The sequence below is a fragment of the Arvicanthis niloticus genome (assembly GCF_011762505.2).
Source record: "Arvicanthis niloticus isolate mArvNil1 chromosome Y unlocalized genomic scaffold, mArvNil1.pat.X SUPER_Y_unloc_2, whole genome shotgun sequence".
NCBI classification, from domain to species: Eukaryota; Metazoa; Chordata; class Mammalia; order Rodentia; family Muridae; genus Arvicanthis; species Arvicanthis niloticus.
In genome coordinates this window covers 1,651,789-1,675,550 of record NW_023044979.1, presented here as the reverse complement: position 1 = coordinate 1,675,550, position 23,762 = coordinate 1,651,789, and the positions used below count along the sequence as shown (strand labels likewise).

The 23,762-nt window shown below is 38.8% G+C and overlaps 1 pseudogene; it reads right to left on the bottom strand.

Annotated features, from left to right (window-relative positions):
- Positions 1–13,987: 13,987 nt before the first annotated feature.
- LOC117696019 (large ribosomal subunit protein eL38 pseudogene) lies at positions 13,988–14,232 on the bottom strand (annotated as a pseudogene).
- Between the last annotated feature and the right edge of the window lie 9,530 nt (positions 14,233–23,762).

Below are 23,762 nucleotides of genomic sequence, written 5' to 3'. Positions count from 1 at the left end.
TATAATACTCAAAGCCATCGCAAGCCAGATTGTCACAGCTGATCCCTTTGTCTTCACTCTTTGGTGGCTAACAACCACCCAAGAATAAAGAAGACCCACACCAAAGCTGCCACCCTTAATGGCCCAGTAGGAAAAATATCAGTGTGTTTTACATTCCTGTCTTTAGCCTTTCCCATTCTTCAGGTTTCTCACAAATTCTCCTGTCTTTCCATGAATTCATCACTGGTGATGCTGTGATAAGATGAATATGAGTGGGCTGGCACTGCAGTCACCTTTGAGGGGGATATCTGTCCTTTTTGGTCTTTGTGCAATGGATCCTTCTACATTGTTAAACTGACCAAAGGGGTGACATAGAAAGAGCAGGAGTTATGGTGCCTCAGAGAAGAGTCCTTAGGGGACAAAATAAAACAAAAGAGATGACAAAGATTATCAAATAAAACAGTCATGGAAGGCAGGACACATGGAATGATTCTGTTAGGAGAGTCAGATAACATCCACAATACACAAAAGCCAGACTGATAGGACCATCATAATTTCTATTCAGGATATAGTTAAGAACATAATTAGGGCAGCATTACGCTTATTATAGGAAGAAAATAGGCAAGAATCCCACCTAAAAACCAATGTCATGCTTTGTATTGGGTGTTAGAAGACTGATTTTTATTTGGCTTTCTTGTAAGGCCAGTAATTTGATAAAAAAATTGAGGAATTTTAGACAACTCATTATAAGTTTATATTCAACCACTGATTCTCTTCTATTACAATCTTGTGTAATATATGAAGAATTAAATTTTGAGGAAATACTCCTAGCATCATTATTAACATGGGTTATGTTTTATCAGGTGAAATGTGCATCTATTATGAGTTGGACAATATTCCATAGCCCTTCACAAAAGGATATAACTTGAGCCAGCTGTTTGCTTCATCAGAACCCTGCATGAAGAGCCTGTACCTGCTGCTACTACATCACATTTAAATCAGGGAGCAGGCATTGTTACTGTAGTGAAGGACACAGTCTGTTAGTGAGAAGTACTCTTTGATAGTGAGATGGTGTACTATATTTGGTAAATATAGCTTTTAGATTTGGCCTCAGTATTTAATAAGATTGTTCAGTTTTCCTCAGCTGTATGTAGACCCTGGCATGCTGAAGTAATCAAAGGGCTTTTCTTTCATCTGGGATATTGAGATACATCTATATATGCCAAAGAGTATCAGCAGTGGGGATTTATTTTCTAAATAACATTTCACAAGATCAAACAATTTTTGAGGACTCTTGTCCATTCACTTGCTAAAGAGACACACTACATTTTGAAAGTGATCATAGTCGTACATGCCCACTTAAAATTCGACATTTAGCAAAATCAACTTCTGTTGACCTTCTGTTAAGGTCTATTGAAATTTCTTATCTAGGTTATTACTTGACCTTCTGAAGGTCTGTGTCTTCAACCTTTTTTTTTGTACTATTTTCCCCTGTTAGTGAATGTTATTTGATAGTCTTGCTTGGACTGAGTGTGACTTCCCTTGGAAGCTCTGAGGGGATCATCCCTGTATTTTGACTCTCCTCAATGCACACTAGATACAGGATAGAATTAGACTTAGATCACAGCCAGTTCATCATAAAAGTGGTTCTGAAGACAGAGACTTTGATCCCATATATATTTCCCATGAGTCTCATAATCTAAGTGGCTTCAATACCTCACTTGTTCCTTCAGAATTTCCAAATGCTTTGTATTTGTTTCTTCTCACTTTGGACATTTCATCCTAATCTATATATACCTCCTTCCTTATTAAAACCATTTACATCTTTAGATCATTCTAACATTTTATAAATGTTAATAACATAGGATATAATAGGTTAAACAAATAAATTCACAATCTGCTGTGAGAATATTTCTTTAGGAGAGGGGAATAAACAATTTATATCCCCTCTTCCTAAGTTCTCAATGGCTCCACATTTCAAAATTATCTAGTTCACTCTAGGATAGCAGGGAAATTATTGGTTTTACTTGCAGAAAACTGACAAATTGTTCCTTATGAGACTGTAGATATTCTGCACTCAGTCATATCAAAAATATTTTACTTAGTATGTCAGGAGACAAATTCACATTACCTAAATAGTTATTCCATTTCCATATTTTACAAATACTGACCAGCCATGCGCTCTCTCTCTCTCTCTCTCTTTCTCTCTCTCTCTCTCTCTCTCTCTCTCTCTCTCTCTCTCTCTCTCTCTTTCTCTCTCTTTTTCTCTTAGAGGGTTAGCAATATTAAAAAAAACCCTGCTGTGATTATTTTAATTCATCAGAGCTGAAAATATGAAAATGTTTGTTGTTTAATTGTTTAATTTAGAAAATAAGACACAAGCCCTGAGGTGGATCTTTCAATTATTTTATATTTATTTGTTTTTAATTTGGCTTTACTGGATATAAATATCTCTCAAATCATTAACATGTTTATGTCTGTATAAAAATTCAAATATGTATCATATTTACAAGGACAGATATGTTGTTCTAATGTGAGTGAGGACGATGTCCATTATGAATAGCATCTACTAGTCTAGGAGCAGTTAACCCTTTAAAAATAATTTAGAACCTTATGGGATAGAGACCATGTTGTGTACTAGAATTGGGATAGGGTTCAATTAGATACCATTGTGACCAGAATTGTATGATTACATATATCATGTCCTTAAAAATAGACAATAATATTTAAACATATATGTTCATGTTACCTATTTAAAGAAAGATTCAGACTTGTATGATTATTTTATATTACTTTTACCTGAGTGGGTATTTGAATTAAATATATTTTTGTCTTTTCATATTAGTTTCTAAGTTTAATTTATTATGAATGAAATAAACTTAGGCCAACATATCCAATTTACTTTGCTTGTAATCCATTTGCTATTTCATACATGATATGAATCACAAACCGTGATCTCATGTGCATAGTCTATACATAAGTAATAAAAGGGTATAGTTTAATAAGCCATGAATTTATATCTATTTCTTGTCTGGGATTCCTTTTTCAGAATTTTCATTGTCAAGTGAAAACTTCACATAGAAATCTTTAGTAAGCATATTTTTAGGTTGGGAAATAAGTACGTCAGACATGTCTAGAGCAGAGGAGTACTGAGTGCATTTTATCTCAGAGGAAAATTAACTGGAGCAATAACTGACAGTGAGACCCAGCATAGGGTAGCATAAATGTTCTTTGCTGGCAGCAGGCTCTGTGGCTCTTGGCAAGTTATTATCTGTTGATTATCCTTTGGTTATCCATTGGGCTCTGTGAATATCATAATCTTGGCTTCCAGATGTAATATCCTGCAACATGAAATCAACCAGGCTTAGGTTTTCTAACTTCCCTTGCCCAACAGACTTTACTGTGGCATTCTATTAAATCCCATTTCTATGTACATAGGGAGATTCATTCTCTCTATGATTTGAGATATGTTTATCTACAGAACCTGTATTAATAAAACTGTTGTTTTTCTCCACTTTTCCATTGATGAAGATGTGCTGGCTACCCAGTGTTCAACTGTGTTTCCATTATGATTCTCGCTTTTCTTTAGGGTTGATTGATATCTGTCATCTAGTGAAAGGAAGCTGTAACTTCCCTGAGCCCAGCATGAAGCCTCAAAACAAGTATCTTGTTTCCTAAAATCCCTCTTTAGTGTTAATGGTGTTAGCATTCTGTCTAAAACTCTACCTTACTGTTATCTGTTGACAGCCAGGTATGGTCCTCCCCACAGTTACCTCTCTTTAAAGAGAGAGGGAATGTGTTCTATGGGTGTGAGAGGAGGTGTGGGGGAAGAGGATGTCTCAGTAGGCTTATGCCTCCTGTTGATATATTTCTTCCCCTAGAGGGACCATGCCTCATGCTGAGACAGCTCTTCCCAAGGAGCAACCCACCAAAAGACAGTATAGTATAGAATATAGTTTATTCAGGACATGGGGAGGGGAGTTAAGAGGGTAGTAGAGGCAGAAAAAAGCAGAGAGTAGCTGGGCATGAGCATGTGGAGAGAGAGGGGGGAAGAGAGGAGCCTAAGAAGGCAAGAGAAAGAGAGAACAGATGGGCAAGAGATCAAAAGAGAGAGAGGAAGGGGCAAATAGCCACCTTTATAGTGCATCAGGCCTACCCTGCTGTTGCCAGGTAACCGTGGGGAGGAGCATACCTGGCTGTTGCCAGGCAATTGGGGTAGAGTTTAGACAGAATGCTAAGAAATAATCGGGACATCCTTTCTCTTCTGGGTCAGATTGATACCTCCACTGCACACTGAGTACTGGGCTTTGGAAGCTGTTCATCTTGATTACAGGAAGAAGAAGGCAAGTGCTGTGAGGAAAGCTCATATGAAGTCTGGAGTCAGGTCCTGGTAGGTGTAGGATCATTGCTCTCAGAGGAAAGGTGCAGGCAGCTGAACAGCCAAAGCTGGAATGTTGAGTTCTCCCCCAGGGGTGGGTGGGGTGAGATTCCTCTATGAAGACAGAAACAAATGCTAATGGAGTGCAAACCTCTCCTGAGCTCTGGAAAAGGTCTGACCCAGGCCCCAGAAGCATACTTTAACCTTGAGGAGTGGTAAGACTCACTGGCAAATCGAGGCTCCCATGCAGACCTGCCAATCAGAAAAGTAGGTGGGTTCTTCCGGGTGCCATTCTGCAAGTTCCCGGTGCCTGTGCAGGCTTGAATGGTCATCTGTGCCCTGCTCTGAGCTCTGCTGTGGGTGCTGTGTGGAGACCTCAGGGAAGCTCTGAAATCGAGTCATGGTGAGCACAGGATCACTGCCCACAATGGGTAGGGGCAGGCAGCTGAGCAGTGGGAGCTGGGGTGCTGGTGTCTCTGACTCTGCAGTACGTGTTTACAAACCCTTTTGTCTTTTTTAGTATACATTAAGAAGACAGGTATAGGCGGGCAGTGGTGGTGCACGCCTTTAATCCCTGCATTAGGGAGGCAGGGGCAGGGGGATGATGGTGATGGAATAATGATCAATAATCAATGTCAATCAATAAATGGTAATCAATAATTATCAATACTAATTTATAACCAATAATGATCAATAGTTGATGGCACAGGCCTTTAACCCCAGCACTTGAGAGGCAAAGGAAGGGGAATTTCTGAGTTTGAGGCCAGCCTGGTCTACAGAGTGAGTTCCAGGACAGCCACGGCCACACAGAGAAACCCTGTCTTGAAAACAAACAAACAAACAAAACCTGTTTTTAAGAAGATAGGCATAAATCTAACAGATCTGCTTTCATACATTACTTGTTTTTCTTTTCTTTAGTTTTTGTTAATTTTTTTTCCGTTGCAGTACTTTATGTTGCTTTATTTTTTATGTTTAGTGTTTGATTATTATTAGGTAAAGGAACTTTTCCCACTCTGATCTCTTGGGTGTTTTGGATGCTTCTTGTACATTAACAGGCATCTTCTTTGGTTTAGGAAATTTTGCATTATTATTTCATTGGAAATATTTTCTAGATCTTTGGGGTGATATTCTTCTTCTTCTGTTCCAATCATCTGTAGTTTTCCCTTCTCATATGCTGAAAAATTCCTCGTTGTTTAGGGCCAGGAATCTTTTAGAATCCAGATTTTTTGACCAACCTATCCATTTTGTCCTATTCATCTTTAATGCCTGAAATTCTCTCTTCCTTTCCCGTTCTGTGGGTGAACCTTGCCTCTGCAGTTGTCAGTGCACAGGCAATTTCAATGCTCTGCTCTCAGGGACTTAGCAACTGCATAAGTCATTCCCTGCCTTCATCACCTGCTGCTGTTGTCAGGTGTGCTTTATATACAGGGACCACCAGCTACACAGCTCTCTCTGTTCCCTGTCTCTGTTCTCTGCACATGGCCCTCTCTATTCTCTACTCTCAGGGCTCTCTCTCTCTGCTCCCTGTCTGTCTGGCTGTCTGCAGGTCCTCTTCTGTGCCTCTATCCCTTCCCCCAAACAACATCTTTTGCACCATATGTGTTGCATTTTTTTTTAATTTCTCAGGACCTGCTCTGATAAGATAGCTTGGACTTCTTGGTGATATATGTTCCTGATTGTTATTTATTATATTCCAATAGCGGTTTCCAGGCTTCTGGGTTTGAAGTGATTATTGATTTAGGTACTTATTTTTGGATTTGCCTTGTTTGGGTGGGAGTTTTGCTCCTGGGTTACTATTTAGTTTATAGATTTGCAGAGATACTTGGCTGAGTGTTGCATCTTTTACTGACCTGTTTGTTTGTTATGTTCCAGAGGGAATGCTTGCTAATGTTGAAAGCTGGGAGAAGAGGTGGGCAGGAAGAGGTGATCTTAGTAATCTACAAGGAGATTTTGTCATTAGTGATGTTAAGCTGCTTCTGTTGTTTAGTACAGTAAAATTTTGAAAATTGCATTTGGGATAAGAAATAGTGTGGTAGATCTATAGAAAGTTTACCTTGTGTCTTTTTATGCATGGCATGTGGGTGAACAGGAACTGTCTGCCCAAGTGGGGGCTATGATACAGGGATGAGGCTGGAAAGGAAGGACAAGTGGGGATGGTCTGCAGTATCTTTAGGAGGCATGCACAGTTTTTGAGATTGCACAAAGTCCACTTGAGCAGACATGACAAAACCCACTTATCAACAGCCAGTCAAGATACAACAGCAGGGTTTAGCTACATATAGATAACTAATAAACCTTAAAGAGGAACAAAAGTTAGCCTACCAATCATAGTTGTCAAATCGTTTGTCCCCTGTTTTGTTCTTGCCAATTATGCCAGACATAAAGTTTCTAAAAAAAAAAAAAAGTTGCTGACATGTATGTTAATGCCCAAACTTGCTGTGACTACAATAAATACTCAGCACCCCTAGACTTGGTCTCTCAGTTTGGACCTGATGTGAGACTGACTGGTGTAAATTCTTGTTACCAAGCTCATAGTACAGACCTTTGTGTATTTGCATTGCAATAGATTCTTGGTGGTCTCTGGGGTGCCAGTGACTTGGGCACAATATCTTGGTGCATGGACTGGAACCACAAAACCCTCAGGAATCCCAACTGAAGTGTTGGAAGGCTTCATGTTAAGATGGGTCATTGTTGCCAGGCAGTGGTGGTGGACGCCTTTAATCCCAGCACTCAGGAGTCAGAGGCAGGTGGATTTCTGAGTTTGAGGCCAGCCTGGTCTTCAGAGTGAGATCCAGGACAGCCAGGGATACACAGAGAAACCCTTTCTTGAAAAAAAAACAAACAAAACTAAAAAACAAAAAACAAAACATATAAATTACTAATATTTTCATCTGTCCATTTTTAACTGTTTAAAAGTGCATTCACTTTTAGTAAAATTTAATTAATGTTGCTGTTTAAACTGGTTCACTTTATGTTTATGCAAGAGGAATACAGAACTGCAGTGAATGTATAATTCTTTGAAGTAACTTCAGTAAAGAACTGTGAGTTCATTCTATCATTTGTTTCCTGATTTATTTTTGTAGCAGAGTGAGGGTCTTAACATGTAACTTCTTTTTTGGTTTTTCGAGAAAGGGTTTCTCTGTGTAGGCCTGGCTGTCCTGGAAGTTACTCTGTAGACCAGTTTGGCATCGAACTCAGAAATCCGCCTGCCTCTGCCTCCCAAGTGCTGGGATTAAAGGCGTGCGCCACCACTTCCCGGCTAACATGTAACTTTTGCTGTCCCAAAACTCATTGTATAGACTGAGCTGGCATCCAGCTTAATGACATACACCTGCCTGTACCTCTGTGATTAAAGACATGAGCAAATACTTGCAGCTTGTCCATCAACTTTGTAGTTAGTAATTGTTCATACAGCTTTTCAGATGTGTGCTAGGTAAAGTTGATCTGTTTTCCCCAGCATATCCCTCTCAATTGCCATTTGTGTTGCAAGGCTATATCCTATTCTAAGGGTTCAGGAGTGACACAGGTGAACCCTGTGTCAAGGGTCCAAATGTCAATATTTCAAGTTTCTTGTAAACTGACATGGTGATTATATTATAATTCATGTGTCAGCAAATAAGTGGAGGAATCATGTGAATTATATGATTATATTTTCTAGGAAGCGTACATTTACTTTATAATGATGTCAGTATCAGGCTATCTGTTCTTCACATGTATGTGATATTTTAGGAAGCAGTGACTTATGATGATGTGCATGTGAACTTCACTGCGGAAGAGTGGAATTTGCTGGATCCTTCCCAGAAGAATCTCTACAAAGATGTGATGCTGGAGACCTACTGGAACCTCACTGCTACAGGTAAGACTGTGAATTTTTTTTGCCTTTCAACATAAGGGAAAACTGTTTCTGGGTTACTGATGATCATCTCTTATTTCAATAGAGAACAAGTAATATTGAGTTGAATAAATCAGGTTCATTGCTGTGAAAATTCAGAGTAACTTGAATTTTGCCTAATTCCAATACCATATCATTCATTTTCTGGTACCTTGGTTTCAGGCAATAATTTGGAAGACCATCATACTGAAGAACAACAACCTAAAACTTCTAGAATTCAGGAAAGGTAATTTTAAGATTTAAGCTAATACAAATATGCCTGTGAGAAAATTTTACTATGATCTGGAAGCTTTAAAGGGAAGCAAGTGTGTAAAATATTAGTCCATTTATTGTAGCTATAATTATAATATTCTCCCAAAACAATGTACCTCAATGTCAGTTATCTGATTTATGTTTGCAAGGCAATTCCATAAGAAAGAGGAGAAAAAACAATGCCTTAAGTGATTCCTTTATTTGATTTGTATCTCCTTTAAAACCATATTGTGGAACTACCAATTGGTATAGTCTCATAATATTTAGATGTTGCACATTGCATAGTGATAAACATGTATTCATAACCTTCTAATAAGCAAATACTCCATGATAAAGTTGGTGATACTCATATTCTTGTACAGAAATTTTTAAGTTTACTGTGAGGTCAGTTTATGAGAGTCAAGAATGTTGTCCTGAGAAACTTTAATCATGTCTGCAATGAACAAAAAGACAATGCATGTGAATTCAATGTGGAAACCTTTCATTTGCTCATCTCTTTTAATGGGTGTATCAATTGTCAGAATGGATGAAACCATGTGTTCATAGAGATACAAAAAAAAAAAAAAACAACTTACCTCTATCTATTTCAGAACAATGAGAAGATATATAGCATCCTGCCTTTAGCAGACTTTCTGAATATGATAGGTGTTTGCAGTTAATTGGTTTTCTGACTTAATGGGAACATCCCCAATGTCACACTGCAGAAAATCTCCATAGGTACTAGAAGTTTGGAAATTCTTCTGTTCATCCTGGTTCAGAGTGCTCCTGTGGTTTGATTCACAGTACAGGAAAAACTAAGAATGCTATCAGTGTTGTAATGCTCTAATTTGTTGTGTATTTCTTCAGACATGTGAAATACATCATATGGAAATCACAAATAGAAAAAGGAGGCTGTAAATGTGAGCCATGTAATAAATGCTCTTACCATCACAGGCATTTTCAATGAGGTAAAGCAATCTACAGTGAGCAAGTACAACCATGAACATCAAAGGGATAAAACCTTATGATCTGAGTGTTCTTTATTATTAGACCAACTGTAAAATTTATTCATGTTGGTAAAATGATTGATCAGGCTAATGAATGTGTTAAAGACTTCACATGTGCCCATTACCGTTGCAGGCATGAAAGAAGTCATACAGGAGAGAAACTGAACAAATGTAACCAATCTGGTAAAGCCTTTTCAAGTCACAGTCATCTCCAATCTCATAAAAGAACACATACTGGAGAGAAACCTTTTGAATGTAATCAATGTGGTAAAGCCTTTTCATATCACAGTCATCTCCAAAGACATAAAAGAACACATACTGGAGAGAAACCTTATGAATGTAATCAATGTGGTAAAAGCTTTGCACAACAAAGTCATCTCCAATATCATAAAAGAACACATACTGGAGAGAAAACTTATGAATGCAATCAATGTGGTAAAAACTTTTCATGGCACAGTGGTCTCCAAAGACATAAAATAACACATACTGGAGAGAAACCTTATGAATGTAATCATTGTGGTAAAGCCTTTTCATGTCACAGTGGTCTCCAATATCATAAAAGAACACATATTGGAGAGAAACCCTATGAATGTAATCAATGTGGTAAAGCCTTTTCCTGTCACCATAGTCTCCAATATCATAATAGAACACTTACTGGAGAGAAACCTTATGAATGTAATCAATGTGGTAAAACCTTTTCATGTCACAGTGGTCTCCGATATCATAAAAGAACACATACTGGAGAGAAACCTTATGAATGTAATCAGTGTGGTAAAGACTTTTCAGATCACAGTAGTCTCCAAAGACATAAAAGAACACATACTGGAGAGAAACCTTATGAATGTAATCAATGTGGTAAAGCCTTTGCAAGGCCCAGTCATCTCCAATGTCATAAAAGAACACACACTTGAGAGAAACCTCATGAATGTAATGAACATGGTAAAGCATTTTGATGTCAGAGTGATCTCCAGTATCATAAAAGAACACATACTGGTGAGAAACTGAATGTCATGAATTTAGGTAAAGCCTTTCCAGGAAATAGTCTTCTCTGAATACACAAAAGAAAATGTGCAGAGTGAAACCTTATGAATGTAGTCAATGCAATAAAGCCTTTGCATTTAACTGTACTCTCCAAACACTTAAAGGAACACACGCTTTAGAGAAACCTTAACATATGTAACGAATGTGGTAAAGCCTGTGCATATCTCTGTAAAGTTTGAAATGATTGTTGATGCTTGTCACATTTTTTCTCCTAATAAATAACCTCGAGAAACTCAATGTCAGTGTGTTGGGTAAGATCATATAACTTATTTGCAGTCACAGATTACTTTTGATATTATTGAAGGTGCTCAAACACTACTGTGATACACAAAGGCCATAATAGATTGATTACTTACTAAAGACTTTAGTCTTCTATAAAGATACCAGAAAGTATAGGAGAAATAAACTGTGGTGATTTAAATATGCTTGACCCTAAGAAGTAGCAATATTAAGAGATGTGCCTTGTGGGAGATGTTACCTTTTTGAAGGAATTGAATTCCTATGGTGGTGGTCTTTGGAGCTCAGGCCAGTACAAACAGACCCTCCTACCACTTGGCTAGATGACAATCTCTTCCTGAATGCCTTCACATGAGGATGCAGAACTCTCAGCTCCTTCTCCAGCATCATGGCTGACTGCATGCTGACATTCTTCCTGCTATGATGACAATGGACTAAACATTTGAATCTGTAAGCCAGGCCCAATTAAATATTTGCCTTTATCACAGTTGCCTTGGTTACAATGTCTCTTCTTAGCAATGGAAATTCTATCTAAGACAGAAGTTGGTACCCCAGACTTAAGCATTGCTATGATAGACCTGATTATGTTTTTTTGTTTTGTTTTATGGAGCAATGTGGATTTGTAGACTTTGGATCTGTATATGCATTAAGTGGAACATACTGGGCCATCCTTGTCGGATTATGGAACACATATGTACTGAGGGTGATTTGAACTTTGTATATAGTTTTTATGATGTTTTGCTGAAGAATGTTGCTGCCTTTTGCCCTTGTCTGTAGAGTGTCCTTGAAGATGAGGTAAAGAGGTTGATGTTCATTGCATTGACAAAGGAAGTTACAGTGAAGCCAGCAAATCCTTTGACCTATGTTTAGTCTCATGATGATTGTTTTGAGCAAGCATAGTAATCTTAGAAAGAAAATAAATATAAAATGTTAGGTCAAAAGAGAAACTCGAACCATGAATTTGAATGAAGCTAAATTCTGTGATCAATGGTATTAAATGGAATTAAAGGTACGGTGACATTAGGGCAAGATTCCATCCACCTAAACTTATGGATATGAAGTTGGACAAAGGAGAACTGTATCATGTTAGGCATTATTAATACGTAGCTGTTTTCATGTGGACACAAGATTTATCAGTATGTGTGAAATTGACAATTGATAGATTGTGATTACTATTCTGGGTTTTCAATTTGAAATCTACAAGGATATACTTAAGTCTAGGCATGGTGGTACATGCATTAAATTCCAGGAGATCAGAGTCAGGCAGATTTCTGATTCAAATCTTCCTTGTTCAAGTGTTCCTAAAACATAACAAGTTTTAGGTAAAGAAAAGCTTAGGTACAGGCAAAGTGTTACACATATATTATCCAGTGTTCAGGAGACAGAGCCATGCAGATCTGAGTTCAAGGTTCATCTACAGAGCAAGTTCAAGCACAGCTGAGCTTAGGCAATAAGGTTGTTGAAACCTATAAAGCTCGTGATGATGTAATAGAAGGAGCCATGTTCCAGCTCCAGCAAGCAGAACTTAGCAGCCTTGTGCATGTGGCTCTGGCTTTAGAGGCAAGAATAGAAGGGATGACTGAGACAATTGATGCTGGTTGCCTGTAGTTAGAAAATTAGTGAGGATGAAGAAGAAACGAGCATCACTGAGGCGAAATATTCTGGTGTTTTCAAACAGGAGAAAGAAGTTGTATTCCAGAGGTAGCCAAGGTTTACCTTGTGGTGCAGCTTGACTCAGTCCTGTGTAAGACTCACCCAGGTTGCACTGGTTTTAAGGCTTGAATGTTTCATACAGTGCAGCTGAGGCTTGGCACCATGAAGGGAGCATGAGAGGAATGCAGTGAAGACTGTTTGTCACAGAAGAACCCAGAATGTTGAAGATGTCAGTCCCACAGGATGAGCAGAAAGAGCAGCAGCAGCAGTTGAGTGGAGTCAAGCAGAACCTAGTGTTCTATAGAGGGAAGAGCTGGAGAGAGACCCAGCTTCTTTTGAGGAGGACAGAAGATCATCTGCGGATCCCAGATACTGGAACAAAAAGCTGTAATTTTGAAATTACTTTGGAGACCCCAAGAGTTTTAGATTCCCAAGCTATGGGATACCTTCTCAGGAAAACTACTTTTAGGAAATATAATCAGCCAAAGAGAAAGAATTGTGCTGCAGTGAGCAGGGCAGGAAGGAGTTGGAGATCTGAAGAACACTTTGACATCAGACATGGGGATGCAGAGTTTGGAGATTTCCTTGCTGGCTTTTGGTCTTCTTTTGGCCCAGTATTTCCTCACATTGGTGATTAGGAATGGTGAAGTATATCCTGTGAATTTGGATGTATATTATGTGCTATTTTTTTCAAAGTATAGGGGATTATGGTTACATGATTGGAATGATCTCAGAAGAGACTTTGAACTTTGGACTTTTAACATTTATGAGAGTTCTATAGATTATGGGGACTTTTTACTTTAAACCTCACATATCTTGTATTATGCTATTTTTAAATATGGTCCCCATAAAATCATGTGTTTGTACAATCATAGGGGGGCCAGGCAGTGGAATGTGGTAGTATAAATATGCTTGGCTCAGGGAGTGGGAGGAAGTTATTATGAGATGTGGCCTTGTTGGAGGAAGTGCATCACTATGGGGGTGGGCTTTGAAGTTCCACCCAGTGCAGAATGGACCCACCTACTAGCTCCCTGGCAGACAGTCTCTTCCTGGCTGCCTTTGGATCAAGAAGCAAAACTCTCAGCTTCTTTGCCAGCATCATGTTTTCTTTCATGCCTGCCTTGCTTCCTGCTATGATGAAAAAGGACTAAATCTCTGAAACTGTAAGCCAGTCCCAATTAAACTGCTGCTTTTATAGGAGTTGACTTGTTCATGATTTCTCTTCATAGCAATGGAAACACTTAGAAACCCTGTGTGTGTATTTAATATGGTCAGGTTTTTGCACAATTCTCCAGTCTTCATTATCATGAAAGAATGTGTGCTAGAGTCTAAGCATGCCCCCTGTGCCTCAGGACATACACCCTCAGTCTTAAAAATGCCTGCAGGGTCCTAATCATGCTTTCTGCATCTCAGGACAGGCCCCCTGAGTCTTAAGCATGCCCTCTGTGACTCTGGACAGAGTTTTAAACAGGCTCCCTGTATCACAGGGCATGCCCCCATGAGTCTTAAGCACTCCCTCTGTGACTCAGGACATGCCCTCTATACATTTTTTTGGGTTTTCTTTTTTTCAGGGCTTTTAATAGTCATATGCAGGTCTGGTTCATTTCAGCTCCTTCACTGGCAAACCTGGGGGGTAGGGACTGCTTCAGTTTCTCTGCCTTCTCCTTGTCTGTGATGACCAGGGTGTAAAGGTACCTGCTGCAGCGGACCTAGAACTTCACGTTATCCTTGTTCTTCTTGATCTTGATGGATTTGGCATTTTTCAGCTGAGCTGTGAGCAAAAAGTCCTTGATTTCCTCAAATTTCCAAGGCATGTCGACGGGCGTTCGGGTCTGGCATCCTCACGGGCAAGAATGGAAGACTTTTTTTTTTTTGGTTTTTCAAGATAGGGTTTCTTTGTGTAGCCCTGGCTGTCCTGGAACTCACTCTGTAGACCAGGATGGCCTCAAACTGAGAAATCCACCAGCCTCTGCCTCCCAAGTGCTTGGATTAAAGGCCTGTGCCACCACCACCCAGCTGGTCCTATTCATCTTTAATGCCTGAGATTCTCTCTTCCTGTCCTGTTTTCTGGGTGAACATTACTTGTGTAGTTGTCAGGGCACAGGCAATTTCAATGGCTTGCTCTCAGGGACTTAGCAAGTGCTTAAGTCATTCCCTCCCTTATTCCCTCTATACTAGAGCTTGCCCCCCTGTGTCTCAGGACACACCCTCTGAGTTTTAAGCACACCCACTGTGAATCAGGACATGCCCCTTCAATCTTAAACATGTCCTCTGTGACTCAGGACACACCCACATAGTCCTAATGGACATGTTTAGTATAATGAAGCCTTTGCACACCTCTGTCGTCTTCATCATTATGAAACTATTCATACTGGACAGTGGTTACATACTGTGCTAAAGCCGTTACGTCATGAGGTCCACTGAGATCCAACACAACTCAATCACAGGACAAGGCAAATGATAAGAATTTATTGTAATCAAGTCACTATTGATAAATCAAGGCCACAAAACTACACTCAGAAGCTTAGCTGCAAAACCCCGGCCTCAGCCCCACCCTGAACCAGAATGTTATATAGCATCCAAAAGTCAAAACCACAAAGTCCTGTGCCAAGTTTCAGTTACATTTTTCTCCTAATCACTTTTTTTCTATTTTTACTCTATGTCAAATGATACAGAATGTAAGTTCTATGGTCAACACTATCACAGCATTTGTTCTTTTGTGGTTAGAACCATGAATTATATTTTGAGGAATAAAACGGGAATAACAGAAATCATGGTTAGGGACAGTTGTTATGTTTTAGGTAATAAAACATGAATGATGGAAGCTGGTCAGATATTGTTAAGTACACAGGTCCCCTATGACCTGGGACTTGAATACTTAGTTTCAGTTCATTATTAAGTCGAGGTTAGTAACAAAAAGGCAGTCCTCAGGTTAAGTTTCTTTTGCTTCTTCCCAACATTTGTATGTTATAGGCATATTTGAATATGTAACAGAACACACTGAAGACATAACTTATAAATGTAATCAATGAGATAAAACCTTTTCACAATACAGTCATCTATGATCATAGAAGAACACATTCTGGAGAGAAATGCTCTGAATAAGCAATGTGGTAAAGCCTTTGCATGTGGCAGTCATCCTAGAAATCATGAGATAAAGTTATAATGCAAGAAAAACCCCATAAACGTGGTCAATGTGTTAAAGTTGTGTACTTTCTGATATCTTTATAGAAGACTAAACTCTTTAGTAAGTAATGAATCTATTAAAGAGTTTGTATATTACAGTAGTCTTTGAGCACCTTCAATAATATCAAAAGTCATCTGTGACTACAAATAATTTGTATGATCTTACCCAACACACATTGAGTTACTCAAGGTTATTCATTATGTAGAAAAAAACATTGACAAGCGTCAACCATCAGTTCAAACTTTACGATGTCTCTCTATTTTGTTTACACTGGTAAACTCCTTTGTACATACGAAGGCCACTGATTTTTTTCTTTCTTTCTTTCTTTTTTTTTTTTTTAGTTAATCATGTATCCAAAACTTTGCTGAAAGTGTTTATCAGCTCTGGGAATTGTCTTTGGGAAGTTTTAGTTCACTTGTACTTACTATCATATCATCTGCAGATTAAGATAACTTTACTTCCTCCTTAAATTTACAATTTAATGTTAAGTTATTTAACATTGTAAATTGCAATATAGGACTAGTTAACATTACATGGTAAATTGCAGTAAAGGACTAGTTAACATTAAATTGTAATTTCAATATAGGACTAGTTAACAGTAAAATTTTGGATAGTATTTTGAATAGATATGGAGAGAATGGATCACCTTCTCTTCTTTGTGAATTAGTGGAATTAATTAGACATTCTCTCCATAATTTAAAGTTGGCTATAGGTTTGCAATAAAGTGACATTATTATGTTCAGGTATGTTCCTTGCATCTTTAATCACTCCAAGAACTCTATCATGGAGTTGGATTAAATATTGTCAGAAAATTTTTCATCATCCAAGACATTACAACTTTTTTTCTTACCTTTAATCACATTATGATAAACCATCCCTGCATCTCTTGAACGAAGCCTGTTTCATTGAACATGGGCAATAGTCTTTTGATGTGGTTTCTATTTTATTGTATTTTTTCTGTTTTATTAAATATTTTTATATATTTGGTTTTAAGGAAAAATTGGTCTATAATTCCCGTTTATTTCTGAGTCTTTATATTGACTGGATATTTGAGTAACCATGGGTTCACAAAACAAATTGGCTAAAGTTTCTTCTTTTTCTATATTGTTGAATATTTGAGGAGTATTCTCATGAACTTCTTTTTGGAAGTCTGGTAGGATTCTACCCTAAAATTCATGGTCCTAGGCTCTATTTGTTGGCAGACATGTAATGACTTCTCCTTTTCTAGATGTTTAGGCAGTTTGAGTTGTTTATCTTAGTTTGATTTAACTTTGGTAAGAGGAACCTATTGAGGAAATTTTCCATTATTTTTAGAAATTCCAGTTAGATGGAGTTGAAGCTTTTTAAAACTATGCCATTACTATTCTTTAGATTTCTTCATTGTCTGTTATTTTTCCCCATTTTCATTTTAGATTTCATTAATTTGGATATTCTTCATCTTTTAATAAGGGTTTGACTATCTTATCTAATAAAAGGCTCAAAGGACCAATTCCATGTTTCATTAATTCTTTGCATTCTTCTTTTTCTATTTTGTTGATTTCAACCACCAACTTGATAGTTTACTGATGTCTAATCCTTTTTTTTGTCATTGCTCTCTTGTTTCTGTTCTAGAATTTAAAGCATGCTGTTGAATTGCCAGTGTGAGAGCTCTCCAAATTTTTCATGTAGGGATTTTGTGTTATGAACCTTCATCTTAGAACCAGTTTCATTTTATTTGTATTCTGTAAAATTGTGCATGTTTCATATTCATTTGTATTGAATTCTAGAAAGTCTCTAATGTCTTCCTCTATGATTGTTTTAAGCTATTTTTCTTTCATAGTGAGGTGTTCAGCTTCCATGAGTTTGTAAGCTTTGTGTTCTTTCTGGTTTTGTTGATATCCAGCTGTAATCCATGGTGATCTGATAGGATTCATGTGGTTATTTCAATTTGCTTGTATGTATTGAGGTTGGCAGTGTGTCTGAATATGTGTTCTGTTTACAAGTAAGTTTAATGAGGTGCTGAGCAGAAGGCATATTCTCAGTAGAATGTTCTGTAAGTATCAGCTGGACTCATGTTCATGTTGTCAGTTAGCTGGAATATTTCTCTTTTTTCGGGGGGAGGTGTCTGGAGAATTTGTCCACTGGTGAGAATGGGGTATTTAAATCTTGTAATATAAGTGTATGAGTGTTACGTGATTTTAGTTTAAAACATTTTTTTTTTGTTTTTCAAGACAGGGTTCCTCAGTGTAGCCCTGGCTGTCCTGGAACTCACTCTGTAGACCAGGTTGGCCTCCAACTCAGAAATCTGCCTACCTCTGCCTCCCAAGTGCTGGGATTAAAGGCATGCACCATCAATTATTGGTTATCAATGAGTATTGATAGTTAAGTCTTTCTTCTGACTCTTCAAGATGAAACATTTCACCCTACAATAATATATATATATATATATATATATATATATATATATATATATATTCATTCTTCTGAGAAACTTATGTTACCTTCTACAAAATTCACCATATTATATGTGACAAATCCTCAACAGATGCAAGAATACTGAAATATTCTCATGCATCCTATCAAATCACTAGACTAATTTAGACTTCAGTAATAACAAAATCATCAGAAAGGCACATACTGAACAACTTTCTACACAATGATAACTTGATCAGGCAAGAAATAAAGAAATAAAAGACTAGACTCTAGAATTCAATGAGAATGAAGACACAGCATACCCAAACTTATGGGACACAGTGAAAACAGTGGTAAGAGAAAAATTCATAGCACTAAGTGCCCTCATAAACATACCAGAGAGATCTTACACAAGCAACTTCACAGCCCACTAGAAAGCTTTAGAACAAACAGAAGCAAACACACCTAAGACACATAGATACCAAGAAATAATCAAACTCAGGGCAGAAGTGGGTCCCATGTTCTAGAGGGTGTCCCACGATGATCTCCAGCCCAGCTCAGGACAGGGTGCGAGCAGGGAAGGGAGATTGCCTGCCTCCATTGCTGCCTCTGCTGAGTTTCCACTGTTGCAGCCCAGTCACTCCCAGGTGCTGCACCTGCCTCCATGCTCAGTTGGCCCCAGCTGAGCCAGAGGCAGCTTTGTTTTCCAGGCAGATTTTGGGAGAGCAAATCTCTTCCCAAGTGTTATAGCTCTTTCTACACAAACTGTCAGACACGAGGATGATCTCATACACTTTACTTCCCCTCAATAGAGCCCTTATATACAGTTTTTGGGTGGGTTAGGGTCAGTCAGCAGATAACATCTATTGACTTGGTCTGAGAGCTTGGAGATATCTCATCTATATGTGGGAGAGCCTAGGGCACTGTTCCTCATGACTGGTGGCCATAGACCTCTCTGTGGGCTCTGGAGGGCTGAAGCTAAATAAAAAGAACCAGTGTCTGGGAGCAGAGCAGAACACCTGCCTTACAATAAAGGTCTGGTTTACAAGGCCTATGCTCTACCAGGTACCCAGCTGCTTCCCACTGCCCACCTCCTCACAGGCAAAAATAAAACAAAGAGGACAATACTCAGACTCAACAATACCAAGAGCTGGTTCTCTGACAAAATCAATAAGATAAAGTCCTTAGCCAGACTAACCAGAGGGCACACAGACAGTATCCAAATTAACAAGATTAGAAATGAAAAGGGAGAAGATACAAGAGAAACTGAGGAAATTTTTAAAAAATCATTAGTTCTTTCTCTAAAAAATCTAGATGAAATGTGTAGCCAGAGAAAAGGATAATTATTTAGACAGAAACCATGAACTCAAATTAAATCAATATCTGGTAAATTATCTAAACTGTAGTATAACCCCTTAGGAAATCAAAGCAGGCATTATAAACCTCCTGTCCAAGAGAAGGCAAGGACTAGGTAGTATTAGTGCAGAGTTCTACCAGACCTTCAAAGAAGAGCTAAGACAAATACACCTTTGAATATTCCACAAAATAGAAACAGAAGGAATGCTACCAAATTCATTCTACATATATTTGTTTTAAAAGTCAATTATTGAGTTCAAATGCAACACTGCTATACTCTCTTGTCAGTTCTCATTCCCCTTCGATCCCAAGTCATTAAGAATTTCTTTCCGGGTTGGAGAGATGGCTCAGTGTTTAAGAACATTGAGTGCTCTTCCAGAGGTCCTGAGTTCAATTCCCAGCAACAACATGGTGGCTTACAACCATCTGTAATAGGATCCAATGCCCTTATCTGGTGTGTCTGAAGGCAGCAACAGTGTACTCATACATAAACTACATAAACTTTTTTTTAAAAGAATTTTCTATTTTTAAAACTCCCGCTGATTATTTATTTCTGTTCATAGAAATGTTGCCTGTAGCAGGGGCTTGCCTGTGTGATTGAAAATTTCTTTGAGCACCCAATCCTTTCTCTGCTGCTCAGTGCTGCAAAGAAAATTGTTTGGAGCCTTTGGCAGGTGTTTATTGAGAATCATAGATTTGAATATTGGAGCAAGGCTCTACCATCAACTCTATCCAAATATCTTCCCTTGAAAAGAAATATCTTGGCCTGCTATTCCATCTTAGTAGGAATTGAACATGTCGTGCCAGGGAAATGTTAGTTATCCCCAAAATGACACACACAGGAGCCGATCTGATGCAACTCCCAGCAGGGTCTTTATTCTATTTGAGCTAGCTTGCCCCCATCCCCAATGGATCAGCATCAGCCAAGACTATTTTGGTGATGGTGGAACCCCATATGTTTATGGGGAATGGATTTATTGTAAGCAGCAAGTGGGGAATTGTAGGAGGAGCTAAGGTGTGAGGAGTAAGGAGAAGAAGAGAAGGAGCTAGGGGAGGGGGACATGAGAGAGGGGAAACATAGAAGCAGAAGTGTGTGTGCCTCTAGCAGCCAAACGTAGTTGATATATCTAGATTGGGTATTGGGTTACCCCTCTGTTTGTATAGGCATCTTCTTATTGAGCATTACCAAACTTAGAGAGCCTTTGGATAACCTAAGCATTATAGTCTCATTTGACTGAGCCCACATAGATGGCAGGATGGTCTGGGTTCAGCCAAGCATGGTGGCATCTCATGGGTGGCAGGGCTGGTGGTTCTGACCACCTTAGCAGACTGCTCCAGCTGAGCAGTGGTGTACAGCCACTGCCATTACTGGCCACAGGCCTAGGCTAGTCAAGAACATGGCAGGGGATTAAGAAAATTCTGATTTAATGCTGCCATTTTAAATGTCTCTTGCAACAGGTAAGATGAGTGCAAGCATCTAATTGGAAAGCTGCTGTGACCTTTAACATACTTGGCTTGTGCTGGGAGTCACATCATAAACTTTAGGTTACCACCCCTCTGCATTATTGGTGGTTAGGCATGGACTTGTAACCTGAGGTGCAGATTTGTTAGGGGAATAACCTGGAGACCCTTGTATTGTTGAGGATGTAACTTGAAAACTCTAGTCTTGTTTGGAATTCCCTAGAGAGTGGAGCTAGGCTTGGGTTTTGCTGGGAAGGGCGCAACTTGAAAACTAATGCTAGGTAACTGAGTTGCCCAGAAGCCTAGTTTCTATTCCTGTACAATGCCGCTGGTATTATACATGCACCTAGGACTTCCTGGTACAGGCCCTATCATCAAGTGACTAAGGAAGAAATAACTAGATCCTGCTTTACTAAGTGTTCTGCCTGTTATGCAGACCCCATCCAAAAGTGAACAACTGCAGCATGAAAACATGTTTCTGGGCCAATCCTGAAAGACACCAGTAAAGGGAAATCACCACAGTTCAGAGCTTCATGCAGTAGTCATGCTCATGCATTTGTTTGGAAATGTGTGATTATTCACTCAATCATCAGCTATAAACAGTGGGATGGCTTAACTGTCAGAGACTTGGAGACAGAACGATTAGAATAGTGTTGAGAGAGACATAAAAGGAAGAAGTATGTGGATAGATCTCTCACAATGGTCAAAGAAGCAGGGCAGTGGTGGCACACATCTTTAATCCCAGTACTTGGAAGGCAGAGGCAGGGGGATGACAGTGATAGAATAATGTTCAATAATCAATGCTGATCAATAACCAATAATCAATAAACAGTATTCAATAATTATCAATATGGAGGCAGAGGCAGGGGGAGGTTGGTGATGGAATAAGGATCAATAGTCAATGCTGATCAATAATCAATAATCAGTAATCCGTAATTATTAATACTAATTGATAACCAAAAATGATCAATAACTGATGATGCACACTTTTAATCCCAGCATTCGCGAGGCAGAGGCAGGTGGATGACGGTCATGGAAGAACAATCAATCATCATGTTATTCAATAATCAATACTAATCAATGGCCAATAATCAATACTAGTCAATAACCAAAAGTGATCAATAGTCATGATAGTCAGTAATCGATAGTGTACCATGTAAATGCTGATCAAAAGCAAAGTTCTGCTGAGCAATCATTCAGTAACCAAGTAGTTAGGGTGATCTATTCTGTGGGAAGTCAGCCATGTCCTCAGCTGTATCTGTCATTTTCCAGTGGGACCATGAACATAGTGGCCATGGTGGACACAGTGGGGTTTATTCATGGATACAACAGTAGAGTCGTCCTCTCACCAAGCCTGACATGGCCACATCTGCTGGTGAGTGCCAGATCTACCAGCAGTAGAGACCAACACTGAGCCCTAGATATGGAACTATATCCTGGGTTGACCAGCCAGTGACTTGGTGGCAGGTTCACTACATCATATCATTGCTCTTGGGCAAAGGACAAAGCTTTCTACTTCCTGGAATAGATACATATTCTGCTTATGATTTTGACTTTCATGCACATATTGCTTCTGCCAAATCCACGATCCATGGACATACTGAGTGCCTCACTCACCACAATGGCATTCCACACAGTATTGCTTCTGACCAAGGAACTCATTTCACAGCAGAGAAGTGAGACAGTGGGCCAATGATCATGGATTCTAATGGCATTAATTACCATTAATACCATAGTCCTTGTTACCCCAAATGTGCTGAACTTATAGTAAAATAGAATGACCTCTAGAAGACACTTTTACACAGCCAATTATGGGACAGCCACCTGGAGAGCTGGGAAGGGTCCTAGGCTGTATGTATTTTGAATCAGCTTCCAGTATTTGGTACAGTTCCTGTCACAGCCAAGATCCATGGTTTCAGGAATCAAGGTTTTGGAAAACCTGTGTGAAGGTCACAGGCCACAAGTCTCAGTGGAACTCAGCTCAAAATACAGGGCTCCCTTTATCAGCAGGGCTTCCATTTCTCTGCCTGACTTTGTCTGGATAATGTCCCTGAACACAGGTGGCTGTCCTTATCTAATAAATATCTTTTTGCAGAGCTGCTTATACTCAGTACACAAGTCTCATTCTGGATTCTCTGTGCACATGAAGCACACGTATCTGCTGCATTAAAAGAAAAGACAGTTGAAGTTCAAGAGTGTGAGATAGGATAATTGAATAAGCCTATAAATCTGGTCATTTGATGGTAGAAACTCCTGCCATCATATAAATCAGGGAGCATGTATGGTTTGTGTAACAAAGAACACAATCTATTATTGGGAAGTTCTCTTTGATAATGAGATGGTCTTTCATATTTGCTAAGTATAAGTTTTAGATTTGACCTCAGTATTTAATAAGGTTGTTCAGCTTTTCTCAGCTGTATATAGACCCTGTCATGCTGACATATTTCATGGACTTTTCTTTCATCTGGGATATTGAGTTGCATCTATATATGACAAAGAGAATCGGGAGTGACTATTTTCTAAATAACATTTCACAAGATCAAACAAAATTTTTTTAGGACTCTTGTCCCTTCATCCTTTACCTATGCCTGCTTAAGATTACACATTTAGCAAAACCAACTTCTGTTGACCTTTTGTTAAGGTCTGTTGAAATTTCTTGTCTAGGTTATCACTTGATCTTCTGAAGAATCTCTGTATCTTCAAGCTTTTCTTTGTACTATTTCTCTCTTAGTGAACATTACTCCATATCTTGCTCAGATTGGGTGTAACTTTCCTTGGAAGCTCTGAGGGAATCATCTCTGTATTTTGACTTTCTTCAATGTAGACTGGACACAGGATAGGATAAAACTTAGATGACAGCCAGTTTGTCATAAATGTTCATCTGAATACAGATACTTTAATCCCATAAGTATCTCCCAAAAACTTTATGATCTAAGTGCCTTAAATACT